At 41.1% G+C, this 11,370-nt stretch overlaps 1 long non-coding RNA gene across 1 annotated transcript in view; it reads left to right on the forward strand.

Annotated features, from left to right (window-relative positions):
• The window catches only part of LOC116686354 (uncharacterized), a 21,004-nt gene that overhangs the window by 7,368 nt on the left and 2,266 nt on the right, over positions 1–11,370 (forward strand). The window lies entirely within an intron of this gene.

The following is an 11,370-nucleotide window of genomic DNA, read 5'->3' on the forward strand; positions in this document are numbered from 1 at the left end:
ATAACGGAGACTTCACCCCCTCCTCATAGCTGACGAAAAAATTTGTTGGCACATTTCTCTCAAATTAACTTTTCATTGAAACTAACATTCACCCAGAAATCCTCACTCGACGTTGTGGGAAACCCTCAAGGCCTATCTTCGAGGGCAAATAATTGAATACTCCTCCGGGCAAAGAAGCAAGAAACTTAATATAAGAGCTTCATGTCAAAAACACAAAGTAATCACCTGTTACTTAATCAAATCTGGATTATCTCTGTCTATCTGAGACCTGGCTCTACAAAAGTGCCCCCTCTTCAGCGCTAAACTCCCTGGCTATAATTGCTAGGAGAGACAGAGAAGGAGCAAAAGTGGGGGTGTTATGAATAACATAAAAAACAATATTCAGTGTCAGGAAATTCAATGGCTGAATGATCTGACTGGAGTGCTTGGTTTAAATGTCGTACTTTCACCACAAATGTCTTTGCAGTCATTGTGGTATATCGCCCTCCTCTTCAGATGCCACTTTTATGATAATTTGAAAATTACTGAAGGAACTAATTTAAACAAAGAGACCATTATTTTGGGGGATATCACATAACTGGGAGGACACCTCATGGAAAAAGGCTTAAAAAATAACTGACAAATACGATCTAGTCCAAAGTCAAAGGCCCCACAAGAATCACCAGAACAAGCAGCACCCAGATTGATTTGGCATTTACCAACCGACCTGAGAGAATATTTAAATCTTACAATTTTGTGCTGGTGTTTCTGATCACAATTTAATCCTTGTGGCCAGAAAGCTCTCTAAAAAGAGATTTGGTTATTCTGTTAGAGAGCGTGAGTTTGTTGGAATCCCCAAAAAAAATCAGGAAGGATTAATAGTGCCGTCCACCAGATTGACTGGGATCAATTTGTTGGGGAAAAATTGTGAAGTGGATTGTGAATCTTTTGTGGCAAAAATTGGAGAACAATTAGGATTTAGCTGTAAAATTAAACACAAATACAATAAACATACTTCCCTGGATGAACTCGGATATTCTCGAACTAATGAAGGAGAGGATCTTGCTTAAAATGCAATTAAAACCATCAGCTACTGCTAAATATCTGTTTACAACATTGAGGATAATAAACTGTTAAAGATACAGCAAGCCAAGCAGATTTTTCTTGACTATAATGAAAATGCGAAAGGGGATTCTAAAAGAATTGGAATCAACTGAAAAACTTGCAGGACAGGATACAAAAAGTAAACGACTTTTAGAAATTAAGATAAATGGACAAATTACGAATAACTCAAACAAAGTTGCAGATGCTTCAATACTTTCTTTATTGAATCGTATCCTCTATTGCCCACAGCCTCCCTCTTAATCTAAATAGTTTCCAATAAATAATTCAGAGCCAATTTTTAATCTGGGCACAGTCACAGAATCCGAAGTTTTACAAACAATAAGAACCTAAAAGCTTCCAGAACTAGAGCATATTTGGCATAGATATGTGCATGCTCAAGAACTCAGTTCCACATTGTTACTCCAGTAACCAAAATTACCAATCTCTCCATTATGAGGCAGTATTTCCAAGTGTGTGGAATCAGCGCTGTTATTCCAATTTTCAAAAATGGAGATCCATTTTCTGTGGACAATTACAGACCAATTAGCATCATACCTACTGTGTCAAAAGTCGCAGAGAAACTAATTTCCCAACAAATAATAACACATTTGAATACCACTAAATTTTCCCTTCATTCAATGCAATTTGGTTTCAGAATTCAACACTCCACAGAAACTGCTAATTGTTTTTTTATAGAAAATATCAAACATTTATTGGATAAAGGTGGCGTGGTTGGAGCTGTGTTTCTCGATCTAAAAAAAGCCTTTGACACTGTAAACCATAAAATATTGTTAAACAAACTAAGACAATTTAACTTTTCCTCAGATGCATTAAAATGGATAGAATCATATTTATCGAATCGTTCACAGTCCGTCAGGATTAGTGATTACCACTCGCCGCCCCTTGCCATATGCACAGGGGTACCTCAAGGTTCTATTTTAGGGCCTCTGCTGTTTTCACTTTATATAAACGACCTTCCTTCAGTTTGTCCTGACGTCTATATTCAGATGTATGCAGATGATACAGTTATTTATACCCATGGTAAAAACACAAAACAAGTGGCTGATAAACTTACCAGTCTATGGACATGTCTCTGATTGGCTAAATCATCCTGCTTAAACTTAATGTAATAAAACAGTGTCAATGTACTTTTCTAAATCAAACATTGAAAATTCAGGCAGATATTTATGTGACTGGGGAAAAAATATAAAGCTGTGTCAAATCAAATACCTAGGCATTTTATGACTCTAAACTAACTTTTAAATCACAGATAAAAAAGGTGTGCAATCGGGTCAAATTTAATATTGCAAATTTCCGGTTCATAAGATCACTTGTCACTTCAGGCAGCGAAAATGTTTATGTATAGTATGGTTCTGTCTCATCATCTACTGTCTAACAACCTGGTCACAGGCAAACAAAACACACTAAAATCCTTAGAGTCACTTTACAACAGACAATCAAATTCTGGATAAAAACCATTAATATCACCCATTGTGCCATTTTACAAAAGCATAAACTTTTAAGTTGGGAAATGTCATTAAGTATTCAAACCTCTGTCTGTTATACAAAATCCCGTTCTGTCATCTCCTCCACTCAGTCTTTTGTGACCATTAGGAACCGACACAGAGAGTAACACGAGGGTCGGCCCAGGAGACTGTGTTGTTCCTCTGCGGAGAAGTGCATTTAGTCAGAGTGCCTTTTCAGCACAGCAGCACGGAGTGGAACTCTGTCCCTCAGAACATCAGAGACCTCACCACTTACACTCTGTTCAAAAAACATCTAAAAGCTGGTTCATAACACTCAGACTGTCGCCATTAATAAGAAAATTATTTTCACTCTACCAACCGTGCTGCAACTGTGTCTCTATTGTGTAGTATCTTTTTTATTTATTTTTTATTTTCCCTAATGTCTGTTTAACATTTTAGACTGTATTATCAACGTGTTGTAAAGAGTTTTATCTGTTTTACTACTTTTTATTATTGTATTGTTGACTGTAATTTTCTTATTGTTGTTGTTTTTTAGGGAGACAATTTTAAGATCTGTCCAGGGACAACGGATGAAAAATAGCCTTTTGGCTAATTCTGGTGCATTTACAGCAATGTTGATTAATGTACACTGTCCCTGTCAAATAAATTATTATTATTATTATTAATAAACTCAAAACTCAATGACATCTCGCGAGCCATTGCGGAGATTGACAGCCACCACTCCTCCGTCGCCAACACGTTTTAAAGAGAGACTACGGCTACAGACAGAATACGACTTGCTCTCCACAAACAAGGCCTCTTATTTGCTCACAAAAGCACAATATAAGGTTTATGAATCAGGTGATAAGGCTGGCAGGCTCCTAGCCCAACAGGCTCGCCAAACCCAATCATCATATTCCTGAGATTTATAGTCAAACAGGAGAAAGCGTGACAGATGTCCTGGAAATCAACAACATTTTCAAACAATACTACAGTAAATTATACAGCTCTGAATACGGTGATAACTTTTCACAGCTCAATCACTTCTTTGATAACCTTAACTTTCCTTCTGTTCAAGCTGAACATAAATCATTATTAGGAGGTGGGATTTCCAAGGCAGAGATTCTTAAAGCTGTCAATTCCTTGAAATGCAACAAGACCCCTGGTCTGGACGGGTACTTGGCCAAATTTTATAAAAATCTGGACAGCTCCCGCCAACCCTCCGGCAAGCTGCAATAACGCTTCTACCAAAAGGAGGAAAATCCACTTGAGTGCTCCTCCTACCGCCCAATCTCTCTGCTAAATGTGGATTACAAGATTTGTCCAAGATTCTGGCAGCTAGACTGAAGAAAGTTATCCACAAATTATTGCAGCAGACCAGACAGGCTCATCCTAAATAGACACTCTAGCTCAATTTTAGGAGGCTTTTTAACATTGTTTACTCCCCTCCATCCCGCTCCCCGGAAATGGTTTCTATCGCTTGACCGCTGAAAAAGCGTTCGACCGAGTTGAGTGGCATATTTGTTTGCAACCTTAAAGAAATTTGGATTTGAGATCCTTCATTTCCTGGATAAAACTCCTCTACTCTCACCCTACAGCCACAGTATCACTAACGACTACAATCGGAACAGTTCTCCTTGGCAGAGGCACACGTCAAGGCTGCAGTCTGTCTCCTCTGCTTTTTCCATTGCCATTGAACCCGGCCATTGCCCTCAGACAATCTCGTGACTTCAGGGGCATACAGCGTTGGGGTCTCACGCACAAAGTATCCCTATATGCAGACGACGTCTCAGACCCACTTAGCTCTGTTCCCTCCATTCTTAAGATTCTGGCTCATTTCGGAAGTCTCTCGGCTATAAAATAAACTTTGAAAAAGCGAGATGTTTCCTCTTAATCAGGCAGCCACTTTAATCCCTGCATTACATTTCCCTTTTAGAATTGTCAACCAGGGCTTTAATATCTTGAATAGAAATTACTCCTCCTTTTGTCCCTTTTCACTGAAATTTTCACGTCCGTTGAAGATGTAAAAAGACATGGACAGGTGGATAATCTCCCTCGTCCTTAGCAGGCCGAATTAATCTTATTAAATGGTTGTGTTACCAAAATTCCTCTACCTCTTCCAAAATATCCCCTCTGATTAGGAAATAGCGTGATACAACTCAAAATAGTTCTAAGAGTACACTTGACCAAAACAAGGCTGGTGAAAATTTTCCCTAATATAGACCCCTCATGCCCTCGCTGTAAAGGTCAACCAGCGGACCATATACATATGTTCTGGTCTTGCCCCAAACTTAATGCTTTCTGGGCTAACATTTTTGGCGCCTACTCTAAGATGCTTCGAAGAAACATCGATCCTAACCCTGTAAGTGCCCTATTTGGATTAGCCCTTGAAAATCGCCCCCTTGCAGCATTCACCTCCCTGATTGCCAGGCGTCTCATCCTGCTCTCTTGGAAGGAACTTGCTCCCCCCAGCTCACAAGTGGATTAGAGAGTTATGTATTTCCTAAAGCTCGAAAAGATCAGATACACCTTTAAAGGCTCCCTGCAAACATTCAGGAAGGTCTGGCAGCAGCCCCCCCCCCCCCCCCCCCTTTACTTTAATTAATTATTTATTTTATTATTCATTTATTTATTTTCTTCTTTACGTATTCATTTCACTTGTCTCATTTACTGAGATATCCTACTTTTACTATTATTGTCACTTGCAATTTTCTTGATCTGGACCTATAGGCAAACTGGGATGGATGGTGGGTGGTGAGGTGTGGGGTACTTTTCATGTTGGTTAATTCTGCATAACACAGCCATATATTGTTTGTACATATTGGTCCATTATGTGCTGTAGAAAATGCTACATGTTATGAAAAATCAATAAAAAACTGTTAAAAAAAATGCACATTTAGAAGTTATCACTTCAATAGGTTTTTTCAGTTGTGAATTTACAGAGAACAAATCACCTCTTACATTTCTCAGACAACCTCCACACCTTTAGTTTGTGATAAAACCTTTACAATGGCTTACACAATAACGAGATTTACTGCTGTTTTTTATGCGAGCTACAAACACACATTGACAGGTGGTTGCTGTGTTATCTGCAGGACAAGAAACCAGAAAGGAAAGAAAGTTTTTTTTTATACATATGCCTATTTTGAATAATTTGAAACATTTTATGTCATGTATATTTCTGGCAGAGGCGTTGTCCACAATAAACATTTATTGTCAATGAAATATTTTCTTGAACTAAAGAATTTGCCTACATCAAACGTCAGTTGTCAGGAATGTCAGGGAACTCTGTTAGCAATCTAAATCTTTCACTGGGAAAATTTTTTCAGATGTCCATGAATGCACGGAAAGTTACAAAAGAAATTTCAAACATAATCATCTGCTGGTGTCAAAGATAATGTCACATTCTTATTTATATTATTTATTTATTGATAAAAAACAAGTTATTTCAGATTGAAGAGAGAAATACAGTAAATATTCAGTATATATTGGTATGGTATATATATCTTGGTTGGGTTATAAATCACTTTTAATTTGGAATAAATAAATTGTAAGGTGTTTATTCATCAGCAACTGAAACCTTTTTCAGATTGAAGGCTATGGCAAAAATTATACATACATTGTGAAGAAAAGAGTTAAACACTTAACCAACTAAACTTAACTATCTTAATGCAAGTATCAAACGGCAAATCAGTAGCTTTGTGGGCGGATCTCGGGCGCTGTTGCTAATAAACTGCCGCATGAATGACTCTTGCGCTTAACGCCAATCTAAATTGGGTTTGGTCTGAGTAGCTACATACCCACAGGTGTGTTTTGGGTTGTAACGTCAATAAACCAATCAGAGCAGTGTCTCAGATTCCCTTAAAAGCAGGCGTGCTTGTTCCATGGCGGAATCCTACTATAATGGTGGATTTGCTAGGCCTCATGGGTGCGCGCCAGGAAGGGTTCACAGTCTAGGAGACCGTTTGATTTTCAATTTTGACAAAATGTAAATAAAGAAATGTCACAAAAAACATACTTCTGATGTTTGCGCTCGCTCTCACTGAAACACAGGTTATTATGTATGGTGATATTTTTGCAACGTAGTCTAACATTAGACCAAGATTACCTCCCTATAGACAAAGCAGCTCTACTGTCTCTCGTCTCCGTGCTGCTCTGGGCTTTGGATGAAGTGGCAGGAACATAAAGTTCAACATCACATCCTTTAAGTCCTCTATATTTCCTCAGTTATGTCATCAACACATCCACGATTCATGGAAATGTTGTGTAAAACAAGGTCATATTTTCCTGTATTTATGTATGGTTTGCCAAAATGGGCACGTGAAGTCCTTGAGATGAGAGAAGCAAAGTGTATGCGAGGTTCACACTCTACATTTTTCTGAACTGCAAATGGCACCAGGGAACGTGTGCGCCAGAACACGCTCCTCTATTTTACCCCCCCCCCCCAGAGCACAAGTCGTTCTCTAATTTACCGTAGCGTGAGTCGTGAGGAAAAAGTCCGCTGTGTGTTTAGGAACAAGTGCAAAATAGGAATGATTCATGCGTCGGTGTACAAAGTCAATTGTGCCGGGTGCAAGATGGGCCCATGTATTTCTATGCGTAATGTAGCTAGCTCTACTGTCATTGCCACTATCCCAGTGGCCCAAAGAGACTCTCAAAATTCAGAGCTAATGGCTTCTAAGTATGTAAGGTTTGAATGTTGTATTTGTATTATTTTAACTATTCACAAGTGTGAAATGTTAATGGTTCTCCCTCTCTATAATAGAATTGGTTTGAGATTTCTATGTTGAACAGCAAAAAAAAGTATTGAGGATTGAAATAGATGGTATTGCAGTTTAGACAGTCCCTAAGTACGTCTATTGTGACCGGCGCGTAGGACAGACATTTAGTTCTTTGCGCTTTTCACTTGCATTGTCATTTTGGGATTTTGAGTTAAAAAAATCACTTGGGGGAAATCAAGCTTTGACAAGGAGCCTGAATGTCAACATAAACTAACTTTACCACGGTCGATAAACGTCATTAAATCACAAACGCGCATCTTTCCTAAAAAACAACGAAATTAAATCAGCAAAAACTGACAAATATCACATTTTAAACTACTTCACCCGCGGTACCGAATGGCAAGTTCAAATCTGTGAATGCCTTTACAACTTTACCGAATTCACATATCACCTAATCACTTAGTTTACACTGCATTTCAAACTACGTGAATTAAAGCAGATGGCCACTCATTACAGAAAAACTTTAGTTAGGGCATAGAATTGGATATTGTTAGGGAGTGAGAAGTTGCAGCGTCCGCCCAACCCGGCCCATTGCTTCTCGTCACAGTTGTCAGATCTATATCATATAATCAATAATATAATAAACTAGAGGGAGGCCGGGCGATACAGCCCGATCCGTTGGGGAGAGTTCTAGCCTGACCAGGCTCCTCTCTTACCTTGTCTCTCTAGTTATGCTGTAATAGTTTTAGACAGCTGGGGACTTCCTCGACACACTGAGTCCTCTCCTCCCTTTTTTATTTCCATTTATGTGTATCCATGTCCCGAAATTCTTGTTACTAACCTAGCTCTGGGCAGTCATTCCTCAGAGTCCTTATGTTCTTTTTCGCCCAGCTTGTTTCCTTGATCAGGGAGGCTCCAAAATCAGGGTAGCAGCTGTCGCACGCTCCGCTACACGTTCGCGATGCTTGTTCCTACTACACTCTGCTGTGCCTTCTACACTGCTGTGCCTTGCACAGTGCCCTGCTATGCCATGAACTACAACAAAGAACAGCTACACTACTATTTTTTTGTGACTGTTGTTGCCACTCTTCATTCAACCCCAACCGGCCCGTCAGCACCACCTACCAAGAGCCTGGGTCTGTCCGAGGTTTCTGCGTAAAAGGAAGTTTTTCCTCGCCATTGTCGCACTGTTGCTTGCTCTGGAGGAAACTACTAGAACTGTTGGGTCCTTGTAAATTCGGAGTGTGGTCTAGACCTACTATATCTGTAAAGTGTCTCGAGATACTCTTGTTATGAATTGATACTATAAATAAAATTGAATTGAAATTGAACTGAATTACAGAAAATGAAAAGGTATAAACCAATACACAAAAGATAACAATTGTCTTACAATGATAAAAGACAAACTATTCCATTTAGTGGATGCAACTTACACAAACTACTCCCTTTGTAAACGATACCCATCATTTTTGTTGAACAATATTTAATTTTTTATCTGCAACATTAAGTCTGACTACAGGGAGCAGATCAGACAGGGAGCAGATCAGACAGCGGAGAAAATACAGGGATTTATGCCCGAATTTTAAAAATGAGAGGGTCCTTTCCCAGTCTAATAACTTTGTCCGCGCTCTCCGGCTGTCGTTACCACTATCCCCAGCAAACTAGCTCCTCCAATGTGCAGAACCAAACATTTAGAGGGGGGTTCAGTAGCTGCCAGTTGAAAGCCAGGTAGATGAGACAGTGGCAGATTGGTTAGCTGCTCCTTGCCCACAGGTGACATTAAATGGCGGTGTAGATGTGGAGTGTTGTTTGCTTGACACAGCATCTATGGTATCTACCATGGTGGAAGCTTCTTTAGAGAAAACTTCCAGGACCAACTTCAGTCTTGCCATTGTTTGCGGTTACAGGCTGAGAACGGGTAAGATATCCCATACCTTGGTTATGTGGAGTTAGATGTTGAAGTGTTGGGCAAAAGTATGCAAAAGCGAGGTGTATTGGTAGTAAAGGACCCCCCTACGCAATCAACAGCACCTGAGGTCCCTGGTATCTTGGCATGAATATCATTCGTGGTTGTTTTGAGGAGCTTTGTGACCAATATGGCCCTGATTTGTTTGACCTTTCAGCAGTTTAGATGCCCCCTCACCTTGGCAGCGAGCTCTTCAGTTGTGTCACCAGACGAGACCCAGAGACCTAGCCCAAACGAGTTTCGCTAGAGTTAGCAGTAGGAGAGCAGTTCACATTCCAGGGGGTACTATGAAGTGATAGTCGCCACCTGTTCCGCTTGTTTTGGGTCCTCTTGTTTAGTCCTGTCAAGCCACTGACCACCAACAGTCAACCTACCGGAAGGGATGTTAGTGTCCCCTGCTTTGGTTCATGTAACTTGGGGCACAGCACAGTACCGATTGTTAACGTAGGCACCTCACAGTCACTCTTCCCTCTCGTTGCCCATTAGATGTTTGACAGAAGCAGGAGTTGTGAGCTTACCAACGGGGGTCAGTGAGATGGGGTTGAGCAAGTCACAGCCCAGTCAATCTCAGGCGGGAGGGTTGCATGCAGGAGCATGTCAGGAACCTTGACTTAGGGGTTATAAATATGAGACAGTTTTCTCTTCTTTTGAGGGTGACCTTGGTGTACCAATCTCATGAACACAACATCCGTTACTGGATGTGCGCTGGTAAGGCAGAGGTATCGGCGTATTCCCCCTTCTGATTTCGGTGAAAACTCACATACGCCAGTTGCTAGAGGCCCAGGTGATCCGAGAAAGTAGTAGCCCCTACGCCTCCCCCATGTCCTGGTAGGAAGAAAGATGGCAGTATACGGCTGTGTTGACTACCGCAGCTAAACCGCAAGACCCGAGAGACGCTTTTCCTCTTCCTCGAATAGATGAGTCCCTGGATGCACTGTTAAATGGAGTTAATGGTTAAATGGTCTCCCCATGGACTTGGCCAGCAGTTATAATCAGGTACCTGTAGCGGAAAAAAGAAGGAAAAGACGGCCTTTTGGACACCCTTTGGGTATTTGAGTTTACCGAATGCCGTTTGGACGTAACGCACCAGGTACATTCAGCGCTTTTATGGAAAGGATGTTGGAGCACAGCACTGCCAGTCACTACTGTTGTATCTACATGACATCATTGTGTTTCTTCCAGTAACAGAGCATCTAAGTCATCTGGATTGGTGCTGAACCACCTGCAACAGGAGGGACTCAAGGCAAATTTTGGGAGTGTTCCTTCTTTAAAAACAAGTCCAGTACCTTGCCTAGCTATCTGATCTTACTGACCCAGTAAGATCTTACAGTGGCTAACTGGCCTCACCCCACTAATGTCTCTGAGCTCCGATCCTTCTTAGGTTTTGCCAGTCATCACCAGCGGTTTTCCAGTTGGCTGCATCGCTGGTGGCTGTACTCGCAACAACCAGGAAACGAAAATGCCGAAGTGCATCACTGGAGGGGCGCTGGTTTGAGAACTGCGAGAATTCAGTTTAAGGAGTATTTGGGGGGCCAAAATGTGTGGTCTGGACTGACAATAATCCTTTGAGCCACCTCCACACTGCACGGTGGGCGCTACTGAGCGGCGCTGGGTGGCTAAACTCTCTGCTTTGATTACAGTGTTTGATATTGTCCTGGCGCACGCAACTAACAAGAACGCAGATGCACTGTCAAGACTACCCGTGGTACCAGCACTCAAAGCAGGACCAAGCCCTGCTGGGACAGCATTACCAGCCACCTTGCAGTCAGCCACTAGAGAGGGTAAGCTTATCATGCTGTGCAGTCTGCTGTAATCGCTTTGCTTTCTCGCACCCAGCTGACCTGCAGGCACTCCAGCAAGCAGATCCAACTATTGGTACCTTCATCCAAGTTGTGCAGAGAATAGATGCCCAATCGACAATGTTGATTAATGTACACTGTCCCTGTCAAATAAATTATTATTATTATTATTATTAAACTCAAAACTCAATGACATCTCGCGAGCCATTGCGGAGATTGACAGCCACCACTCCTCCGTCGCCAACACGTTTTAAAGAGAGACTACGGCTACAGACAGAATACGACTTGCTCTCCACAAACAAGGCCTCTTATTTGCTCACAAAAGCACAATATAA

Source organism: Etheostoma spectabile, unplaced genomic scaffold (genome assembly GCF_008692095.1).
Source record: "Etheostoma spectabile isolate EspeVRDwgs_2016 unplaced genomic scaffold, UIUC_Espe_1.0 scaffold352, whole genome shotgun sequence".
Taxonomy (NCBI): domain Eukaryota; kingdom Metazoa; phylum Chordata; class Actinopteri; order Perciformes; family Percidae; genus Etheostoma; species Etheostoma spectabile.